Here is a 25,243-nt window from a genome sequence, read left to right on the forward strand (position 1 = left end):
ATAAATCTCTCTTTTCTATTATGCGTGTAATTTTAAAAAATAAAAATATGTTGAGAAAAAAACTATAAATACATATATCTACCTATACACAATATAAGTGTTTTAATAAAACTATAAATTTTGATACTTCTCTATTTGGAGATGGGAAATTGGGAAATTCATAAACCTATAAATGATATGGTAAAAAATCAACATAAACCTATTGAACATATTAAATTTCCCATTTGTACTTGCAAATGAAAATTACATACATCTAAGAAAACCTGATGAAAACACTTGGTAACTTGGAAAACTTGGTAACCTTAACTTAAAGTCAATCTACGCTCACATTTCTGTACACCTATAACACAAATATAGATACTTCATTGCTTTTATCATACACTACTAGAACAATTGCCCTTTGACAAACTCCTCAAATAATGCATTGCTAAATAATATAGATACTTCATTGCTTTTATCATATACTTCTAGAACAATTGCCCTTTCACAAACTCCTCAAATGATGCATTGCTCATTTATCGTAACAACCACAACTTCACAGACGATGCATTTTGGTTTCCAGCGCTTTCAGTGCAGAAGGTGGCACGCAGAAGGCCATCATTACTCCTTTCATAACCTTTCTTGCTTTATGGTGGAGGAAGGATTAAAATGGGGCAGGCCAAAAATTTACCAGGCCGAGCAAGAATTGGCTCACCCCAGCCAAAGTCGACTTGATTAAATCCCAACCATTTCCAATCGGTAACAACCGTGTCTTCAGCGCATATTCGCACATCTGTGATCTCTGGGCATGAACGTTTCATCTCAAGGAAGGATATACTCGATCTCACATACTCCTTTTTATAGAGACTTTTGTCGCCTTTATCATTTTTACACTAGCACAACCATATTTATTACTCTGGTTGATATATGCCTATAGGCATTTATTAATCACATTAATAATTATTGAATGTATAGTGTTAATGTGGTTATTAGAAATTTACTATTTGTTGTACTTACTAATAATTATATAAATAATATATAACACACACACATATATATATAAACATTTTTATATCTAACAATGACAAAACTAACATAATATAATAAAGTTATTACTAATAATACTTATTTATCTCTCACCATTATCTTAATGATTGATATACATTTATTAACCTATTAATATAACTATCAATATCTTTTATACATAATGATGGATTTATTAACCATTCCAACACAAAAACATTAAACTCTAATATTAAATCAACTATGATAAGCCCTAATGTTATAAAATCGAACATTATAAATCCAAAGATTAATATTATATCTTTAAGAATAATATTATAAACCTTACAAGAAATATTTTAAACTGTAGGATTAATATTATAAATAACACAATTAATATTATAAATCTTAACATTAAAAAACCCAATATTAAATCGAAATTATATACCTCAATATTAAAAACCCAACATTTCAGACCTCATACTAAATGCAATATTATAAATCCAAAACTAAAAACCGCAAGACCATAAATCCAAGGGATTAATATTATAAACCAAAGGGGAAATAATTGCAAGGGTTTAATATTATAAACCCAAAGGAAAATAAACAAAAGGGAAAAATATTAAACCCTAAGATTAATATTATAAACCATAGGCTTAATATTAAACCCTAGGAATATAAACCCTATAATTAATATTAAAATCACTAGGATCAATATTGTAAACCCTAAAATTAATAAACCGAAGGATTTAATATTGTAAACCCTATGAATATATATCCAATTATTAATATTATAAACCCAAGGAATTTATATTACAAACCTAACGAATTATAAACCTAAGGGATCTATATTATCAAACCCTAGGATTAATACTATAAACACTATCAATAATATTATAGCCTAGGAATATGAACCCTTCTATTAATAAACCTATAAGATTGATATTATAAACCTAAGGGATCGGTAAACCAAGGAATTAATGGACACATGGATATTGTATTATAAACCTAATGGATTTTAAACCTAAGAGATTTAAATTAAACCCTAGGATTTACATTATAAAACTTATGATAATATTATACCATAGTAATATCAACCCTTAAATTAATAAATCCAGGGGATTGATATCATGAATGCAAGGGACAAATAAACCGAAGGGATTATAAAACCATGGCAATAATATTAAAGACAAGGAATTAATATTATAAATCCAAGAGATATAAACCCTCACATAAATATTATAAATCCTAAAAGCAACATTAAACCGTGAGATTAATATTATAAAACTTAGGATTAACATTATAAACCTATCTAATTAATAAACCCAAGGGAATAACATTAAACATTGGGATTAATATAAAATCCTAGGAACATAAACCATAAGATTAATAAACCCAAGAGCTTAATATTTTAATCCAAACGGCTTCTAAAATACAAGGATTAATATTAAACACTAGGATTAACATTAAGCATTAAGATTAATATTATAAACCATATGCTTAAGATTAAACCCTAGGAATATATACCTTATGATTAATATTAGAAACCCTAGGATTAATATTAAACCCTAGGAATATATACCGTATGATTAATATTAATAACCTGAGGGATTATAAACGAAAGATAATAACATTACACCCTAGGATTATTATTAGACCCTATGAATATAAACCCTAAGATTAATATTATAAACCTTAGGATTAATATTATAAACTTAGGAAATTAATACTATAAATCCAAGGAATAAAATCAAGGGATTAATATTAAACCTTTGGGATATAAACCCTAAAATTAATAAACCAACGCGTTTAATATTGTAAACCATAGGATAATATTAATCCCTAGGAATATATACCCTATGATTAATATTATAAACCCAAGGAATTTATATTATAAAATTAATGCATTATAAACCTAAGGGATCTATATTAAACCCTAGTATTAATATTATAAACCCTATCAATGGTATTATACCCTAGGAATATGAACCCTTATATTAATAAACACATAACATTGATATTATAAACCCAAGGGATTGGTAAACCAAGGAATTAATAAACCCAAGTAAATTGTATTATAAACCCAAGAGATTTAAATTAAACCCTAGGATTAATATTATAAACCTTATGAATAATATTATACCCTAGTAATATGAATCCTTAAATTAATAAACCCAAGGGATTGATATCATGAATGCAAGGGACAAATAAACCGAAGGGATTATAAAATGAGGCAATAATATTAAAGACAAGGAATTAATATTATAAATCCAAGGGATATAAACCTTCACATAAATATTATAAACCCTACAATAAACATTAAACTCTAAGATTAATATTACAAAACTTAGGATTAACATTATAAACCTATCTAATTAATAAACCCAAGGGAATAACATTAAACGTTGGGATTAATATAAAATCCTAGGAACATAAACCATAACATTAATAAACCCAAGAGCTTAATATATTAAACAAAATGGCTTCTAAAATACAAGGATTAATATTAAACACTAGGATTAATATTAGAATTAAGATTAATATTAAAAACCATATTCTTAATATTAAACCCTAGGTATATAAACCTTATGATTAATATTAGAAACCCTAGGATGAATATTAAACCCTAGGAATATATACCTTATGATTAATATTAATAACCCGAGGGATTGTAAATGCAAGAGAATAACAATACACCCTAGGATTTTTATTAACCCTAGGAATATAAACCCTAAGATTAATATTATAAACCTTAGGATTAATATTATAAACCTAAGAAATTAATACTATAAATCGAAGGAATAAAATCAAGGGATTAACATTAAACCTTAGGATGAATATTAAACCTTTAGAAAATAAACCCTAAAATTAATAAACCAATGGGTTTAATATTGTAAACCCTAGGATAATATTAAACCATAGGAATATATACCCTATGATTAATATTATAACCCTAAGGAATTTATATTATAAACCTAATGAATTAGAAACCTAAGGGATCTATATTAAATCCTAGGATTAATATTATAAACCCTATCAATATTATTATACCCTAGGAATATGAACCCTTACATTAATAAACACATAAGATTGATATTATAAACCCAAAGGATCGGTAAACCAAGGAATTAATAAACCCAAGTAAATTATATTATAAACCCAAGAGATTTAAATTAAACCCTAGGATTAATATTATAAACCTTATGAATAATATTATACCCTTGTAACATGAACCCTTAAATGAATAAATCCAAGGGATTGATATCATGAATGAAAGGGACTAATAAACTGAAGGGATTATAAGACCATGGCAATAATATTAAAGACAAGGAATTAATATTATAAATCCAAGGGATATAAACCATCACATAAATATTATAACCCCTAAAATAAACATTAAACCCTCACATTAATATTATAAAACTTAGGATTAACATTATAAACCTATCTAATTATAAACCCAAGGGAATAAAATTAAATGTTGGGATTAATATCAAATCCTAGGAACATAAAACATAAGATTAATAAACCCAATAGCTTAATATTTTAAATCAAATGGGTTCTAAAATAAAAAGATTAATATTAAACACTAGGATTAATATTAAACATTAAGATTAATATTATAAACCATATTCTTAATATTAAACCTTATGAATATAAACCTTATGATTAATATTAGAAACCCTAGGATTAATATTAAACCCTAGGAATATAAATGCTAACATTAATATTATAAACCTTAGGATTAATATTATAAACCTAAGAAATTAATACTATAAATCCAAGGAATAAACAAGGGATTAACATTAAACCCTAGGATCAATATTAAACCTTTGGAATACAAGCCCTAAAATTAATAATCCAATGGGTTTAATATTGTAAACCCTAGGATAATATTAAACCCTAGGAATATATATGCTATGATTAATATTTTTTTTTCTCAATTAGTCTACTCCTATATTCATACAAAAAAGTTACAGCGAGGCTGGCCTTAAGATTTCATGCCTTGAGGTTGGCATTTAACAGAAAAACTTGACATCCTGATTGTAGAACCGTCAAAATGACTTACATCAGAGAGAATAATTTCCAGGAACATTGAACATACCAGAGAGACTCAAAAAACTGACCCAAATAGCGATATTGGACTGAGTGAAACACTGCTGTTTCAAGGACCGATTTTTACATAGATATAAGCATAAATAGACCCTGACCTGTGTCATAAACAAAAGCCTGAGACAGGCATGAACCATGTGGATCTAAAAGGAGGAGAGCTTTATCTTCGGAGGCAAAACCATAGAACTAGAGGCGCTGACTTTCTCAATCTTCATCTGAAGTGGACGATTGTTCCTCTACAACTCGGCACTCAAAATGACCGGAGTCCATGGAGTCAGAGGAGTGGATCGCAGAGCTTGAAGGCTCTCCTCTCGTGCTTTGGCCGACATTGGCCTCAAAGTGCGTGGTAGGCATGCTTCCGGTGCCTTGGTGCGTGGTGGCAATTTGACTTGCCAACCTCTGTTCCTTCGTAGCCCTCTATTGAACAGCTCCCGGACTCGAGTTGTGCTCACACCTTTCGATAGTCACAGATACGATGAAAGAGGAATTTGCCAGTGAACAAGGAATGCGGTAGCGGGCAGTGGGATGCACATGATGCAGACAGGCATCACCTCTATCATGCCCTCGACCCCGACCTCTTCCACTTCTGGTTGCTGGATAGACCGATGCATCTTCAGAGGGGTCCAGAGTGGTGGAGGAGTGCTGGGCGGTGGCTCGACCACGTGAACCGCCATGCCTGTTGATCATTCTCAGCCTTTCTTTCGGCATGTTTATGGGATGGGAATTGTTAAACGGAGGAGGGAAGGCGGATGAACGACTGAGGGGTGAATGCACTAAGAGAGCTGGAAACTGAGCCCGTGAAAAGCAGAAAGCGTTAGGAATTGGAGCTGAAGGGAGTCCGGAGAAGGTAAAGGCGTAAATAGCCCTACAGAGCAAGACCAACAGGGAAGAATTCTCAGCATACACCAATGCCGATAGGAAGCAGGCAGTCGGACTGTCGCTTGGAGAGTAACCCAAGACTGCAACCTGGACGGAGCCGAAAGCTAACAATAGAACGACAACAATGAGAATGAAACAGAGTGCCATCATGCCTATGACCAGAAGCAGGGAAGGCAGAGTTAATGCTGCCTTTAATGCGTTTGTGCGAGGCCAGTTATCCAGGCCATGAGTCATACCCCTGACGCAGATGGGCTGCCACTTGCCCATCTTGCACACCTCTAACGTACCCTTATAACTGTCAATCACCCGCATCCGGGATATGCTATGATTAATATTATAAACCCAAGGAATTTATATTATAAACCTAACGAATTATAAACCTAAGGGATCGATAGTAAACCCAAGGATTAATATTATAAACTCTATAAGTAGTATTATACCCTAGGAATATGAACCCTTATATTAATAAACACATAATATTGATATTATAAACCCAAGGGATCGGTAAACCAAGGAATTAATAAACCCAAGTAAATTGTATTATAAACCCAAGAGATTTAAATTAAACCCTAGGATTGATATTATAAACCTCATGAATAATATTATACCCTAGTAATATGAACCCTTAAATTAATAAACCCAAGGGATTGATATCATGAATGCAAGGGACTAATAAACCGAAGTGATTATAAAACCATGGCAATAATATTAAAGACAAGGAATTAATATTATAAATCCAAGGGATATAAACCCTCACATAAATATTATAAACCCTAAAATAAACATTAAACCCTCGGATTAATATTATAAAACTTGGGATTAACATTATAAACCTATGTAATTAATAACCCAAGGGAATAACATTAAATGTTGGGATTAATATCAAATCCTAGGAACATAAACCATAAGATTAATAAACCTAGGAGCTTAATATTTTAAACCAAATGGCTTATAAACTACAAGGATTAATATTAAACACTAGGATTAATATTAGACATTAAGATTAATATTATAAACCATAGGCTCAATATTAAACCCTAGGAATATAAACCTTATGATTAATATTAGAAACCCTAGGATTAATATTAAAACCTAACAATATATACCCTATGATTAATATTAATAACGTGAGGGATTATAAATGCAAGAGAATAACATTATACCCTAATATTAATATTAAACCCTAGGAATATAAACCCTAAGATTAATATTATAAACCTTAGGATTAATATTATAAACCCAACAAATTAATACTATAAATCCAAGGAATAAAGTCAAGGGAATAACATTAAACCGTGGGAATATAAACCCTAAAATTAATAAACCAAAAGGTTTAATATTGTAAACCCTAGGATTAATATTAAACCCTACCAATACATACCCTATGATTAGTATTGTAAACCCAAGGAATTTATATTATAAACCTAACGAGTTATAAACCTAAGGGATCTATATTAAACCCTAGGATTAATATTATATGCTCTATCAATAATATTATACCCTAGGAATATGAACCCTTATATTTGTTTCTAAGTATGATTAGTCTATTAACAAAAGGAGATAAAATTACAGCAAGACCGAAGTCTGATACATTGCCCTGTAGAGGGGCGAAGGTGTCAAGATATACATGGAATGTGACTGCTCCAGTACAGGGAGCTCAGTCTTGAACCTTTTTCTGGGTTTACAAAAAAACAAAAAAAGCTGAAATTCCAATTCACCATCTAAACAAAAACATGTCCAATAGTATGGGCCGCTTGTCGAACTGTCATGACATGAAAAAACAAGCTAAACATTAGGAGGTTCTTCAATAATCCGGCACCAACCTGTATCATAAATGTTTCCTTCAGGAGCCGCTGCTGTGTTGGATGGACCAAGGTCATCTGGCGCCATGTCCACGTTCAGAGCGTTGCTTGCTGGTGCCTCAAGAACCTGCAAAGGCTCTCTGCCAATCTCCAGTTGGATATTTGACGTCGGAACAGAAACAGGTCCCGGGCCTTCCTGAGGAGCACTCGGTGCGCCCTCTTGAGCTTCTTCCTGGAAAACCACTAAAATATGCACTGTGATTCTTGGTCGATTCAGCATGCTGCAGAAGGTGAAAATTGCTGAGCCATATGTGGGACGCCCTCTTCCGCTTCGCGTGCTCGGGTAATGCCCAATAGAGAAGTCGCTAGAAGGGGAGGTCGACGCAGTGGATGGGCTAGAAGGCACCCTCCTGAGCTGACCCCGACGAGACCTCATACGATGGAAACGACGAGGCATCGGGATGACCAAAGTAGTGGTAAGAGAGCTAGGTGGTGCGGCGATGAAGATTGAGCCAGCGGAGTGTGTGACCACTAGGACCAGGCTAGCGGATAACAGGAACACTATAATTCGCAGGCCTGGTGCCCAAGAAATAAACCAAAATGAGGACGGCGGCAGCTCTGCTGTGCGACCAGAGCTATGAAACATAGTTGCCTCTCCATTTATGCCACCATATTCATCAGGGAGGATGAGACTAGCATAAACTATGCCAAACTCAGAGCTCCAACCATTTTTTGGAGAATTCTGTGACTGAGTTGCCAGGATTTGCACCCCCACCGGCTCATAATTGAGCTTTAAAACCTCAATCCCCTTCAAGTCTCGAGAATCATCCAAAGTAATTGCTGTAGTAAATGTAGCCAAGGTTTGAAGTGAGCCAGCGCGTGCGAGCACATGAACCATGGTGTGGGATAGGGATGGTGGAACAGAGCCGATGAACAGCGAGAAAGTGAACTCTGCAAATACCATATTCCCAGACCCTTCATTTATTTGCCTGTTGATTATGCTGTACCGTGTGGGCAGGTTTCATGCCTCCTGGCACCACCTCTGTCCCATCCCGAATGTTAGCTGTCTAAGCACCCGCATCCGGGGTATCTACATCCTGTTGGACCAGAGTTTTGCATTCCTGTTTTTTATCATGATTTTTGATTATGTCCAGAGTTCCGGTGATCAGAGTATATCCATTTTGCACCCCTAGGCTGGCTAAAAGATCAGCGACCTTGTTGCCTTCCATTTTCACATGGTTGCAGGTGAGGGCTCGATGAGTGTGGAGTAGTTGTTCGATTGCATTCAATCTGTCTTCGAGTCTCCAGCTGTTGGCTATTTTCTACGCATGAGCCCCGTTGAGAAGTTGATTGACCATGGTGATGAGTAATAGGGGGTCACCTTCGATTTCCAGTGTTTGAAAGCCATGTCGTTGAGATAGGAGGAGGCCTTGCCAGAGTCCCTCTAGTTCAGCCGAGTTGTTGGTGTCCCAACCAATGTTTCCATAGTATATTAGGAGGGGCAAGCCTTGATGATCTCTGAAAATACCTCCGAATCTATCTTTCCCAGGGTTGCCCTTTGAAGCCCTGTCAAAGTTGAGTTTGAAAGTGTGATTTGGAGGGGGGGTCCATGGGTGCTTATTTTTTCCCTTACCTTCTGGCTGCCTGAGATTGTGAGTACTTTGTGGGAGTTGAATGTTCTAGTTTTCCCATATGGCTTTCTCTTTTGAATTGGAGGGGAAATTCTCTAGGTTCCAAATTTGGAGTGCCAGGGTTTCTTTAAGATTGATGCAGAAGTTGCTCCAAAGGATTTCTGAAGGAGTGCTTTGATCTTTGAATATGTGTTTGTTCCGTTCCTTCCAAGTTGTCCATAGAAGGAGGCCAGGAATCAGATTCCATAGGTGGTTTAGGAGCTTGCTTTTATATGGATGCTGAGGCTAATGACAAATGGAATGGATGATATCTTCGGATCCTCTGCATCTTTTTTGGCATCGGAAGCTGAATTTCTCCCACATTTGATTGGCAAGAGTACAAGAGTCCAGGAGATGTTGTAGTGTTTCCTCTTGAGAATTACAATTGGGACACCTAGAGGGCCCATGATATTTTTTTTTTTTTTTTTGGAGATTGTCCCATGTAAGTATTTTCCTGTGCCAACTAGCCAGAGAAAGAGAGAGACTTTGGGCCAAGTACCCTGTGTCCATATTCTGTCCCAGATCGGATCAAGAGGCGTCGTAGCTTTGCTCACAATGTTGTAGGCCTCTTTGGTGGTGAATGTGCCTCCGGGGATGTATCCGCATCTTAATATGTTTCTGCCTTCTGATAGTCTGATGCGGTGATTTAGTAACTCCCTTTCCAAGTTATCCTTAACTTGGTCATCTGCGTTCCTGATCAACCTGTCAGTCCCCTTCCATTGTCTGTATCCCTATTCTGTTTCTGGAATCCATTGTTGCTTGATGGTTGCCTTTTGCTGCTCTTCCCAGTCTTGACAAGGAGGCTGATTGAGGAGGCCGTTAAGCTTTGGAAGTTGATTCCATGCATCCATCCAGAATCTGGCAGTGTTGCCATTTTTATCTCCCAAAAACTATGTTGTTGGATCAGTAGATAATGTTGTTTCGTGGAGTTACATATTAGTGAACCTTTGTCATGCAGAATGAATCTTATGAGCTCCTCTGATGGTTTGTGGTTAGCATATTTCACTCTCCATATTGCTACCCATGGTTTAGTGGGATCAAAGAGCCATTGCCACCATATTTTTGCGCCCATGATTGCGTTGCTTTGACTAGGGTCTCGCAACCCTATTCCCCCTTGTGATTTTGGCTTGCAGGCAGTGGTCCATTTTACTAAGGCCCACTTATGATTTTTACCTGTTGCGCCCCAGAGGAAATTGTGTTGAAGAGCTTTGATTTTTTTGAGGATGCATTTAGGCACTGCCAAGATTGAGAAGAGGTAGAGAGGCATTGCCTGAAGCACTGTTTTGATCAGCACTAATCTACTGGAAATATTCAGGGTCCTATGCGTCCATAAGGAGAGGCGAGATTCTAATTTTTCAAGGAGCGATCGCCATGAGGCGTGCTTGATGGCGGAGTCTGTGAGGGGGGCTCCAAGGTGTTTGGAAGGAAGGGAGGCTATGGAGAAGCCCAGGATACGAGCAATGGTAAATTGAGTAACAGTGGGAGTATGATAGAAGAAGATTTGCGATTTGGACGCGTTTACATTCATGCCTGAAGCTTTAGAGAAGTCATTCAGAAGGGATTTGTAAAGGGAGGCTTCTTGAATAGAGGGGTACCCAAAAAGAATATTGTCATCAACGAACTGTTGATGAGTAATGGCTGAAGAGTTGTGAATGGATAAACCTTTGAGGCGATGGGAGATGAGGGCTTGCTTGATATGGCATCCCAAACCTTCTGCCATTAGAACAAATAGAAAGGGGGAGAGGGGGTCCCCCTGTCTAATACCTCTGGAGGGACTGAAAGGATGAGAGGGGATGCCATTAATGACAATGGAGAAGAAAGTAGATGAGATTAGACTCAGAACCCAATGAGTCCAAGTAGGGGAGAAACCAAAGGCAGTTAACATTTCTTGCATGTAAGACCAACTCAACTTATCAAAGGCTTTGCAAAGATCAATCTTAAGAATCATAACTGCCTGTTTGGAGTGCTTGAGGGAGTGTATGATTTAATGCGTGAGAATGATGCCATCCAAGATTTGTCTTCCTTCTACTCATCCAGATTGTTCAGGCGATATGAGCAGGGGCAGGAGCGGCTTCAACCTGTTGGCAATGACTTTAGATATCACCTTGTAGATGATGTTGCAAAGCGTAATTGGTCGAAATTTATCCGGAGTGCTAATGTTCTCTTCTTTCGGTATGATGGTGATGAAAGTTGAGTTTAGGGAAGACAGAAGCCAATGAAAGGACCGTGATTCTTCCACCACTTTCCATACTTCTTCTTTTATCATGTCCCAGAAGGTGTGGAAGAAAGTAGTGGTGAATCCATCCAGACTAGGGGCTTTGCCCTCCTTGAGCTATATCATTGCCATATCCACCTCCTAAGGTGTGACTGGTCGCAAAAGGAGTTGGTTGTGCTCTTCTGTGACAATTTTCGGCACATTATGTGTGATCCTTTCTATGGTAGGAAGTCTATCAATCTGGGGTTCCTGATGGACTTCCTGGAAGTGATTAATGAATTCCTGTTTAATCTCTGCATGATTTTCCACTCTTCCCCTCCTGGTTTTTGAATGAAAGAGATTGTATTGTGCATTCTTCTTTGAATTGTTGTTCTGTGGAAGTATTTGGTGTTCCTTTCTCCTTCTTTCAACCATCTAATCCTTGATTTTTGCTTCCATAGGATTTCTTCCTGCCATCTTCTCTCCTCCAGTTGATTTTGAATGTGCTTCTCTTGCTCCAAAAACCCATCCTTATATCCCTCTATTATGATTTGTTGTCGTAGATCTTTCATAGCTTTGTTTGGATCTTGTTGAGCCTGGAATATGTTGCCGAAAATATCTTGATACCATTGTTTGATTTGGGGTTTCAGGGATTTGAGTTTCTATTGAAACTGGAACATTTTGGAACCTTGAGGCGCCTGGAAATTTTTCCAAGTTGAATTGATGAAGTATTTGAAAGCAGGGTGTGTAAGCCAGAACGCTTCGAATCAGAATGGATGCCTGATCAAGTTTCCTAGTCTTTGCCATTGAATGGCGATGGGCCAATGGTCAGAGCCTGCGAATGGAAGAATTGAAGCCGTGATGTCGCCCCCCAGATGCACAACATTGTCGGAGATGAGAAATCTGTCTAGTTTGGAAGCAATGTGATGCTTGCCTGCCCTACGATTGCTCCATGTGTGCATTCCATTGCAAAATTGTAGATCAATTAGTAGATTATTTTGGATGAATTCTTTAAAGTTTTGATTTTCCAGGTCCAGCTTGGCGCGTCCTCCCCACTTTTCCTCCAATTTGGTGATCATGTTATAATCGCCGCCCATGATCTACAGTGGATGGTTTCTATTGAGATTTAATGCTTGTATTGTATCTAGAAGAGCAATTTTTTTCCCTGTCTCCTGTGGGAAGTAAACATTTTTTAGATGACCATGAATGTTGGTGCCAATTATATGAAAGGTAGCCTGAATGATATGATGGGAAGCATGAAAATTTGAAAGCGTTATAGTTTGTGTGTTCCAAGAAATAGCCAGTCCTCCGGAGGCCCCCAAAGCATCCACCGCTACTGATTGACAACCTGGCCAAGCTCTGGAAAGAATGTTGCCCAAAGTGTTGCTGTTGCATTTCGTTTCCTGCAAGAAGAAAATTTGGGGCTGCTCCTGTTTTATCATGTTTTTTATCATCCTGAGTTTCCCGGGGCTGTTGAGCCCTCTTATGTTCCATGAGGTGAGCTTCATGGTTCACTATTGGTGGTGGATTTGTAATACTTATTTAGCTTAGCATATCTGCTTGAGTCTACCAGGATTTTCCCTATTGCTATAGTTCTTTGAAGATCCATCTTTCTTCCACGTTTTTTGGAATCTTTAGGAAGGAAGCTTCCATCCCATTGACTACCTGGCCGTATGTCTAGTTGATGTTGCTGGTAAGCCCTTGAGATAATGAATTCCAGTGTACTGATCTGGTGCTCTTGTATCTTGTCGTAGTCTTTCTTTGTTACAAGCTTGCTCAAGCTCGAAGATGTCAAGTCCTCGCAGATCTATGCTTTCTGGCTCTTCATCCATGTGTTGCATCTGATTGCTTTCTGTGGATGTGAGAGTTAGGGGCCAGAGTTGGTTGGGGAATCCATCAACATCCATCTCAATAAGTTTTCGATCAGGATCCGTGTGGGTTGTCTCAGGAGTATTGGGAATTTCTTTTCGGGGTAGGGGTTTGGGCGAGGAACTCGATGGTGGAAGGGATGAGGATGGGATGATCAACTGGAGGTTTCGCTGAGAGATCTGAGGATTATCTTCAGAAGATTTGGCTAGAACTTCAAAGTTGTTGCTTGTAGAGGGGATGGAGGTTTTGTTCAGCGGGGGTTTCTTCCCAATGGAAGGTCTTTTGTGCGATCTCTTGCAATGGACAACTTTGGTGAATCCATCCTCAGCTATTTTGTCTGAGGGGTCAGCGGCTTGGGGATTGACATTTAGAGGGTAGTCTCGGAACAGATGCCCATGGGCATGACACTTACGACAACGAAAGGGAACATGTTCATAATCCAAAGGTTGTATCCATTCATAGTCATCATGGAAGAGACTTACCGAGTCCGGGAGGGCTTGATCCAGGCGCATGAAGACACAAATACGTGCATATGATGTGTATCTACTCAGCTTCATTTTTCAGCTATTTTTACAAACTCCCCCAGCCCCTTACCTATTTCTCTTAGTGATTCTTCATCCCAGTATTCTGATGGGAGTGAGTACCTCCTAAGCCATACAGGTGCCCAACTGAGATCCTCCTTGTCAGGGTTAAATCTCTCTACCCAAGACCTTAAGTACAAGCTAGCCGAGTTGAAGAAATAGGGACCTTCATCCATGATCCTGTTCCGATCTTCGATGCAGAAGAATATTGCTGTGAAGAACCCTTTTGGTCCTAGTTGTAGGGAGACGTGTCCCTTAGGTTTCCATTTTTCTGAGATCCATCCTTCCAGAGCTTTTTTAGTCGGCCAAAATCCAATAAATTTTCCAATGAGCGCATGGTCACGCATGTACTGGATGCATTCATTGATTATATGGCTGGGAAGTTCTATTTTGGGTCTTTTAGCTGCTATGGGCTTGCATGTCGCTGAGGTGACATTGGGCGGTGTCTGTTGCCTTTGCTGTTCTTCTGGTTCTGCACTGCATTTGTCTAACTGTTCTGCAGGGGCTTTTGTCGTCTCTTGCATAGGAGTATCTTTATCGTTAGAGTCTTCATCTGGATCCCTTGGCTTTGCCGTATTCTTCGGTGGCGGCTCCGTTACAGGTGATGGGGAGTGCTTTGAAGCCCCCCCCCCCCCCGATGGTAATCCATTGCTGGTTTGGCTTTGCTGGTTGTCTTTTGCTATAGTGTGGAGGGCGAACGAAGGGCGACGACAGAGATGGTTAAACTTCTCCGTTGCAGGGTATTACAGAAACCCTAGGTCACCAATATGAACCCTTATATTAATAAAACCATAAGAATGATATTATAAACCCAAGGGATCGGTAAACCCAAGAGATTAGTATTATAAACCTAGGGGATACATTATTAGCCATAATATTACAAATTATAAATCCAAGATATTAATATTAAACTTAGAATAAATCCAAGATATTGATATTAATATTAAACCCGAGATATTAATTTTCTAAACCAAGGGATTCATAAACCCAAGGAATTTGTATTATATGCTCAAGAGATTTAAATTAAACCCTAGGATTAATATTATAAACCTTATGAAAAATATTATACCCTAGGAATATGAAACCTTAGATTAATAAACCGAAGGGATTGATATCATAAATGCAAGTGACTAATAAACCCATGGGATTACAAACACATAGGAATAATATTAAACATAAGGAATTAATATTATAAACCCAAGGAATTTAAACATTATAAAACTTAGGATTAACATTATAAACCTATCTCATTAATAAACCCAAGCAATTAATATTGAAATCCCAAGGGATTTTAAACCCAAGGGAATAACATTGAACCTTAGGATTATTAGGGATTAATCAACCATGGATTAATGTTAAACCTAAGGATTAATATTAATTCCTTTCTCACAATGCAACATTGGGCCATGGTTGAACATGGTTGATTTTTATATTGAGACAATATTTGTCGTAATATGATGTTGGACCATGGTTGACCATTAATACAACCACATATACAACCATTGTTAAATGTGGTTTAAGATGGTTGAGCATGGTTGATTTTCATATTGAGACAATATTTCTCAAATCTTGTGATGTTGGACCATGAATATGAATTTCCATGGTTGATGATGGTTGAAAATTGTTTATTTTCAAATTCATACAATCTTTGTCACAATGAGACGTTGGACAAAGGGACCTGTATGATTAATAAACCTGAGCGATTAATATGAAAAGCCCAAGGGAATAACATTAAACCTTATGATTAATATTAAATCCTAGGAACATAACCCTAATATTAATAAACCTAAGGGATTTATATTATAAACAAAGGGGATTATAAACTAAAGAGATTAATATTTTTTTTTGCTAAGGTAAGTATGGATCCTTCTATTTCAAAAAACCGAAAAAATAGTGTACAAATTTACAAGAAAGGAGGAAAGACCCGTAGGTCAGAACCAAAAAGTCTTACAAAGAAACTCGAACCCACAGAAAATCAACAAAAAGTCACTTGGCTTCTAGAAAGCCCATGAACAAACCAACAACCACTCTTTAGGAAAAGCTCTATTCATCTGAGCCGTCCAAAAAAAAATTAAGATCGATGGTCGAGGTGGATATTGCTCCGTCAAAAAGACCGAAGTATAACCCAAGATGCTCGAACCGATGCAGCCATAGATCACCATTGACTAAATCCAACGGATGAAGTTGATATCGTGCGAGATAAGAAGGGCCGACATTAGTGAGCGAGGAAGAGCAGGTTTTGGACCCCTCTCCCTGCCACGTATTGGAGGGCGAGTGGCATCGCTGCAAAATTAACAAAACCGCTTCCCAACGGAAAGCAGTGCAATCAGTTGTAAAACTGCTTGGGGGAAGTAAACCATGCCGAGATTCCAAAATTTTAAAGGACCGTTTGCCGAAAGAGGAGCAATATCTTCATGCTGATTCCCATCATTTTCCTGCTCAGAAGATGGGTGTCCTAAACACCCTCGCTACTCGTGCCCTCAGGATTTCTGATAATGAGAGCTTTGATAAGGATAGATCTCATATCCTTGATGTCTTTGTGGAAAATGGATATAGTAGGCGCCTAGGTTAGAAGGATTTCCTCAAAGCATCTAGAAATGCAGTTATTAAGAAAGAGCCTAAGGAGTGCTGACTAGGTGTCCACCTTCCCTATGTCCAAGGAACCATGGACAAGATTGCTCGGTTCCTTAAGAGGTATGATATTCCCTCTTCATTTAGACCCCTCAGCGCAATTCGTAATTCCCTCCGATCAGTAAAAGATCCCGTTAACCCCAAGGACATGAAGGGTGTCTACTTGATCCCTTGTTCTTGTGGTACCCCCTACATCGTGGAAATAGGGCGCTCCATCCATCAGAGGATCAGCGAACATGCAGCTGACCTAAGACATGGGAGAACCAAGTCTTCAGCGCTAGCAGAGCATGTGGATAAGACCAAGCATCACGTTTGTATTGAGGAGGCTAAGGTTGTTGCCAAAGTTTCCCAGTTCCATCATCGTAAACTCAGGGAATCTATTGAGATCGAAAGAAGGCCTAACAATCTCAATAGAGATGACGGTTGGAAGATCAGTAGATGTTGGATCCCTGCCCTTTCATCTTAGTCTCCCCCCCCCTCTTTCATCTTTTTTCGCTTTCGTCGTTCCCCTGGAGCCTTCCTGTCTCCTAGGGTTTATCCTTCTTGCTCTCGACTCTTTCCAGTCCTTCTCCTTTTTATTTTGTGTCGCTCCTTTTTCCTTGATTGATATTGGTATTTATAATCATAACAAATATTTATTTATTGATTATTATTATTATTTATTTATTTATTTTATATTATTTTTATATACATTTTTATATATATTTTAATTAATTAATTTTTTTATCTATTAACGAATATATATTATTATTATTATTATTTATTTATTTGCTTAGTTTTATTTTTGAGTCGCTCCCTTTTCCCTTATTGATATTGGTATTTATAGTCATAACAAATATTTATTTACTTATTATTATTATTATTATTATTTATTTATTTTATTATTTTTTTCGTAACTAATTTATATATATTATTATTATTTTTATATATATTTTATTATATATTTTAATTAATTAATTTTTTTATCTATTAATGAATATATAGTATTACTATTATTATTATTATTATCTATTTTATTATTTTTTCGTAACTAATTTTTATATATTGTTATTATTTTTATTTTATAATTTATTTATTTATTAACGAATATATATTAGTATTATTATCATTTTTTATTTTCTTATTTTTCTTATTATTTATTTATTTTATTATTTCTTTCGTAACTAATTTATATATATTATTTTTATTTTTATTTTTATATAGATTTTAATCTATTTATTTATTTATCTATTAACGAATATATTATTATTATTATTATTTATTTATTTGCTTATTTTTATTATTTATTTTATTTAACTATCATCTTACATTTACCTTATTTATAAAAAAAAGTTAGGTCTTCAATTTAACTAATTCCCATTTAATTAAATTTTTTAATTATTAAATTATACATTTTTAACTAATTATTAACGTTATCCCCTTCTAAAATTATTTCATTTATATAATTATATATTTATATATAGGTATGGTCATTAACTATCTTCCTTTAAATAATCAATTTGACTTTTTTACTGTCCCTAAGTCAAAGCTTGCCGTTGATCTAGATAGCTGTTGGAGGCCCTGCTCAGACTATTTAACATGCAAAGCTGGATCTGTTTCTTCAACTTGTCCTAACGATGAGCCACACTTGCTGGTTCAAAACGCGTCGACAAAGGTCTTTCTATATTTGATTTATGCCGAAGCTCTTCTTATATCTCTGTCTGCACTTGAGGATCTCCTTTGCCTGATCCAGGAACGCTGATTAGATGAGGGACACGAATCGTTCTCCACTATAAACATAGAACTTCCTCTCGTTTACCCTGGGAATGTGAGCGACCAGATTAGGTATCCGCCACACCACAGAACCGCCTATACGAAACTGATGACACAAGCCGATGTTGAAAGCAAAGGTTGAGTCAATTTTATCCCTGGTTCTAGGCTTTGTCTTTATACTCCAACTTATCATTTTCTGCCTGTTCCTAAACAACCACCTTTAACCTGCTCTGCAGCAGCTCATGCCAATTTGATGCCACTCTAATCTTTGTGCTAATAACACCCTGGTTAGCAAGCAAATCAGCTAATTTCTTCGCGGACCTACGGACATGCTTAAAGCCAACAATATGGAGGCTTTGAAGGTGGTGCTGAATCCATTGGAATCCCTGAATAAATCTCCAATTTTTTGGGACTTTTTCTGTCTTAGAACCTCCACTGATTTTCTTGATTGAATTGATAGTAAGTTCAGAATCAGCTTCCACTATCACATTTTGCTTGTTATCTTGACTTAGGAACTCTAAACATTGTTCCATAGCCATCAATTCCGCCAAGTTATTAGTAGCCTATCCTAGATGACAGTGAAATATGAAGAGGACACTACCATTCTCATCTCGAAGTACCCCTCCATAACCAGCTGTACCCGGGTTGCCTTTTGAAGCTCCATCTATCTTGTATTTTAGATAACCCTTTGGGGGAGGATGCTAGAAATCCTATGCATCCCTCAGGGAGGTTATATTTCTATCCAGACACTGAGGAGAGATGCCTTGCAGGCGTAGTTCATAGAGAATTCTCAAGTCGGTAGCCGAAGGCTGGTTCTTGGGGAGGTTACGCACAATGGTGCTAACTGTTTCCTTGAGTTGTTTTAAGATCAGCTCCAAAATGCCTTGGGAAGTTCTCTTTACATCTTTAAAGGTTTGGTTGTTTTGCTCTCTCCAAACATTCCAAACAATGAAACTTGGAAAGAGGGCCCAAGCTGTGGCTAGAACTTCATTTTCAGAAAAATATTTTCTCGAGTTGGTTAGGGTGTTGCAGATGCTATATTTGTCCCTATCCGTCTGATGGAAAATACAGGCAAAAGAGTCCCACGGACTAGAGGAGAACATACAGCTGTTGAGAAGGTGCTCCATGGTTTCCTCATGTCTCTCACAAAGCTAGCATCTGGAAGGTCCCAAAATGCCCCTCTTCCTTATATTGTCCCAGGTCAGAATTTTCCTGTGCTGAACAAGCCACATGAAAAGTTTAATCTTCATTGAGCCCTGGTGTCTCCATAGGTTAAGCAAGGTTTTGTCTGGAGGTTGAGAATTAAGGTCAAGGAGAATGAGCTTTGCTTCCTTGAGGTTAAAAACCCCCTCATTATTGTTGCCCCATCTTAGTTGATCATGGCCTTCAGCTTTCAGAATCTTCCTCTGATCTAACTTTTCCTTAAGAGTTTCTGCTTTAGCCTTCAGGGTACTATTATCCCGAAAATCAAGATTGTTCTAGATTCTCCATTTATCATTGTTATTGGTTTGCTCCCAAAAGTCTTTTACCTTAGAAAGTCTCTTGCTATCCGTGATTTCCTTGAGATCCCTTAGGTCTTCGTTTAATAATATATATTCTTGTTGCCATCTGTCCTCCCAAAACATGTTGAGATTGCCTTCTTTGATTTCCCAGAAGTTGTTCCCTTGGACCAAACCCTGGTTATCCCAATCTTTGTTCCAAATGTGCAAGCCCTTTCTATGACCTGACATTCTTATTAGATCATGGATATGCCAGGTGCTAGCGTATTTTTCTCTCCAAATGGCTGCCCACTGAATCTTTGGCTCTTTAACCCAACACCACCATAATTTGGCACCTAGAACCTTGCTGAGTAAGTCAGGGTCATCCAAGTGTAGCCCACCAAATCTCTTAGGTTTGGATATCGTATCCCAAGCTACCACGGCCCATTTCTTACGTTCCTCCCCCTTGCCCCAGAGGAAGTCTCTTTGGATGGATCTGAGCTGATGTAGTACACTTCGAGGAGCTGGAAGGACAGATAACATAAAGGCAGGAATGGATTGTACGATAGCTTTGGTTAGCACTAACCTACCAGCCAAATTTAGGGATCTGTAGACCCATTTCTTTACCTTGTCTTGCAATTTGTTAATGACTGGTTCCCATATGCTCTTGTGTAAGGGTTTGGCGGTGAGAGGAACTCCTAAATACTTCGAGGGGAGGATCTCCCTTTGGAAGCCCATAATTTTGGCAATGTTTCTTTGAATAGCAATGTGAGTATTAAAGAAAATTTTTTTGATTTAGAGAGATTTACCTCCAAACCTGAAGCCATGGCAAAGTCTTTCAGGATTTGCTTGTAGGCAAGAGCTTCCTTGTCTGTGGGGATCCCTTGAAGCATAGTATCGTCAAAAAATTGTTGATGTGTTAAAGGATGCCCCTCTTCAGATAGTTGGAGACCTTTGACTGAACCCACTACCTTGGCTTGTCTGATCATCCTCCCTAGCCCTTCCATCATGATTATGAAAAGAAAAGGAGAGAGTGGATCTCCTTGCCTTAAGCCTCTTGAAGGAGTGAAAGTCTCCGAGGGTGAACCATTAACCAGAATTGAAAAGATGGGTGAAGTGACTAGGGCCATTACCCATTTGATCTAGTTATGATCAAACCCAAAAGGAGCAAGAATTTTCCTAATATAAGTCCAGTTTAGCTTGCCATGGGCTTTGGCTATGTCCAGTTGCATGATCATACCAGCTCTCTTATTGTTAGTCAAAGAGTGAACCACCTCATAAGCTTGAATAATGTTGTCGAGGATTTGTCTGCCTTCCACGTATCCTGACTGTTCCACTGCCACCAGGGTAGGAAGAAGGGGTTTGAGTCTATTGGCAACCACTTTGGAGATAATTTTGTAGACAACATTGCACAAGGCAATGGGTCTGAACCTGTCAGGAGTTAGGGCTACATCCTGTTTAGGGATCAGGGCTTTAAAGGTGGTGTTAAGCACCTTCAGGATAGTTTTATCCTTCCTTGAGTCTTCCACCACGCTCAGAATGCCCTGTTTAACTAAATTCCAGCAGGATTAATATTAAACCCTAAGATTAATGTTATAAACCATAGGTTTAATATAAAACCCTAGGAATACAAACCCTATGATTAATATTAAAACCCTAGGATCAATATTATAAACCAAAGGGATTAATAAAATCATTGGACTAATATTAAAAACCTGATGGATTATAGACCGAAGGGAATACCATTAGACCCAACGATTAATATTAAACCCTAGGAATATAAACGCTAAGATTAATATAATAAACTTTAGGATTAATATTATAAAAACAAGAGATTAACGCTATAAATCCAAGGAATAAACTCAACGGAATAACATTAAACCCTAAGATTAATATTAAACCCTATAAATAGAAACCCTAAAATTAATAAATCCAAGGGATTCATATTGTAAACTTTGGGCTTAATATTAAGCCCTAGGGATATAAACCCTATGATTAATATTATAAACCCTATAAATAATATTATACCCTAGGAATATGGACCCTCAGATTAATAAACCCAAGGGACGCTAGACCATGGTTGATATTGGTTGACCATGGTTGACGGTGGTTGACGATGGTGATTTTCATATTGAGACAATATTTCTGTCAGTGTGACGTTGGACCATCATTGAACATGATTGACCATGGTTGACCATGGTTGGCCATGATTGAGCATGATTTTGAGAGAATATTTGTCACAATTCGACATTTGACCATGGTTGACCTTAATTGAGGATGGTTGACCATGGTTTATTTTCATATTGGCATAATATTTATTATAATGTGACATTGGACCATGTTTCACCATGAATGACCATGGTTGATGATGATTGACAATGGTTTAACACAGTTGATTTCATATTGAGACAATCTTTGTCACAATGTAACATTGAAACATGGTCGACCATGGCTGACCATGATTATAAACCCAAGGAATTTATATTGAACCTTAGAATTAATATTATAAACCATATTAATAATATTATACCTTAGGAATATGCACCCTTAGATTAATAAATCGAAAGGATTAATATTATAAACCTAAGGGACTAATAAATACAATGGATTAATATTAAAAACCCAAGGGATTATAACCCAAGGGAATAATATTAAAACCAAGGGTTTAATATCATAAACCCAAGGTATATAAACCCTAAGATTAATATTAGAAACCCTAAAATAAACATGGCTGACTATCGTTGACAATGGTTGATTTTCATATTGACATAATCTTTGTCAATGGGTTGTTGGACCATGATTGGACATGATTGATTTTCATATTGAGAAAATAATTGTCGCAATGTGATGTTGGACCATGGATGACCATGGTTGATTTTCATATTGAGCCAATCTTTGTCCCAATGTGACACTGTACCATGTTTGACCATGGTTTTCATAATGTGACATTGGACTAAGAGACCATCTTCATCACAATGTGACCATGATTATTGACCATGGTTGACCATGATTAAGAATGGTTGATTTTCACATTGAAACATATTTTTCACAATGGGACATTGGACCATGGTTGATTTTCATATTGACCATGGTTGACCACAATTGACCATGATTGATTTTCATTTGAGACAATATTTGTCACAATGTGACATTTGACCATGGTAAACCATGATTGAAGATGGTTGAGACAATATTTCTTATAATGTGATGTTGGACCATGTTTGACCATGAATGGCCATGGTTGGCGATGATTGAACATGGTTGATTATCATATTGAGACAATATATGTCACAATGTGACGTTCGACAAAGATACAATCTTCGTCACAATGTGAACATGATTATTGACCATGGTTGACCATAGTTGACAATGACTGACCATGGTTGATTTTCACATTGACACAATGTTTTTCAAAATGCGACATTGAAACATGGTTGACCATGGTTGATTTTCATGTTGAGACAGTTCTTTCAGAATGTGATGTTGGACCATGGTTGACCATGATTCACGATGGTCGATTTTAAAATTGACCATGGTTGACCATAATTGATGTTTATATACAATCTATGTGACAATGTGATGTTTGAATAAATATTATAAACCCTAAAATAAACATGGTTGTCCATCGTTGACCATGGTTGATTTTCATATGCACATAATCTTTGTCACAATGCGATGTTGGACCATGGTTGACCAGGATTGATTTTCATATTAAGACAATATTTGTCACAATGCGACATTGGACCATGTTTGATTTTCATATAGAGACAATCTTTGTCACAATGCAGCATTGGACCATGGTTGACCATGAATGACCATGGTTGACCATGATAATATTATTTAATGTTATTAATATTAATAATTAATGTTAAAATAAATATTTATAAATATTAATAATATTAATATTAATATTCATATCAATTAATATTAATATGAATAATTAATATTAAAGTTAATATTTATAAATAAATGAGAGTACCTTTCAGATTAATCACATATTAGGATTTGGTCGACATTTCGAACCAATTAATGTGGTTCATCCACATTAGTTGGTTCAAAATGTCGACCAAATCCTAATAATGTAATTAATCTGAAAGGCACTCTCATTCACAATTTGGATTACAAAAGCCTAATATCAAACATTTATAAATAATATTAAAATTTTATTAATATTTAATGTTACTAATGTTAATGGTATATTATATTAATTAATTAATTAATTAATTAATATAATATCAATAATATCAATAAATTAAAATAAGAGTAACAGAGAAGATTGTAAATTAAAAAAATTTAATATTATTTTTAATATTAAATGTTGATGATATTATTTATAATAATAATGTTAATGTCATTAATAATTTTAATATATATTTTTTTTTGCTCAAGTAAGAGTGGGACCTTCTATTAAACTAGTAAAATACATAATGTACATAACGCTGCACCTGCTCTGTGAAAATTCAATAGCAGTCGGGTTGACAAAAAACTGAAACAAACTTCAAAAACCAAGAAAAGCCCGAACAAGACTACAGAGGAGCCTATTAGTCGAACTGTCGTGCATCAAAATAGAAAACTAAACGCCTTTGAGGACAGGCCCACAGATCCGATGGCCCACAAAACTTCAACAAAATACCAACCATAAAATTTATTTAACTTGTTATCCCGAAGACTGTGCGATCCAACCTTCCAATATCCAATGGTCACGCGTTAATTTCACGCTGACACCTATCCCTCACATTAACTCTTCTTGCGGATCCGAAGAGGACCTTAGGCCACCTTTCTAAACTTTTTCGGGTTCGAATGAGGAATTAAGAGTCGTGCAGTTTCTCCGCTCGAAATCCATAGGATGGAGGAGAACCAAAGGGATCATGACAAAAAGCCCCCTTTTTAACCTCTTACGGATCCGAAAACTAAATAAGCCCCCTCACTATAAAATTTCAGGTTTGTTTTGAAAATTAAAGAACAAGTAGATTTACGCCTGAAATACTTAGGATGGTAGCGAACTTGGTAAATAGCCAACCCTTTAACATCTCTTTTGGACCCAAAGAAATAATAGGTCATCGATCTATATTTTTTCGGGTATGATTGTAAATTTGACCTACACGTATTAACTGGCCTGAAATCCATAGGATGATAGAGATCCAAGCCATATTTGGTCAGGAACCTTCCAACCTGCCCGATGTTTACCTTCTGCTTCTTCCTTGTGAATGATCCTCTTTCTTCAGTTTTCGTTAGTCCTTGCTTTGCTTATTTCTCAAGCTTTGAAAGTACTCCTGGTCTATGTTAGCCTGTT

The 25,243-nt window shown here is 36.5% G+C and overlaps 1 pseudogene; it reads right to left on the reverse strand.

Annotated features, from left to right (window-relative positions):
* Positions 1-535: 535 nt before the first annotated feature.
* The window catches only part of LOC149243654 (taxadien-5-alpha-ol O-acetyltransferase-like), a 34,478-nt pseudogene continuing 9,770 nt past the window's right edge, over positions 536-25,243 (reverse strand).

Source organism: Pinus tabuliformis, chromosome 8, assembly GCF_031772625.1.
Source record: "Pinus tabuliformis cultivar Carrire ecotype Pingquan chromosome 8, CPIR1, whole genome shotgun sequence".
Taxonomy (NCBI): Eukaryota; Viridiplantae; Streptophyta; class Pinopsida; order Pinales; family Pinaceae; genus Pinus; species Pinus tabuliformis.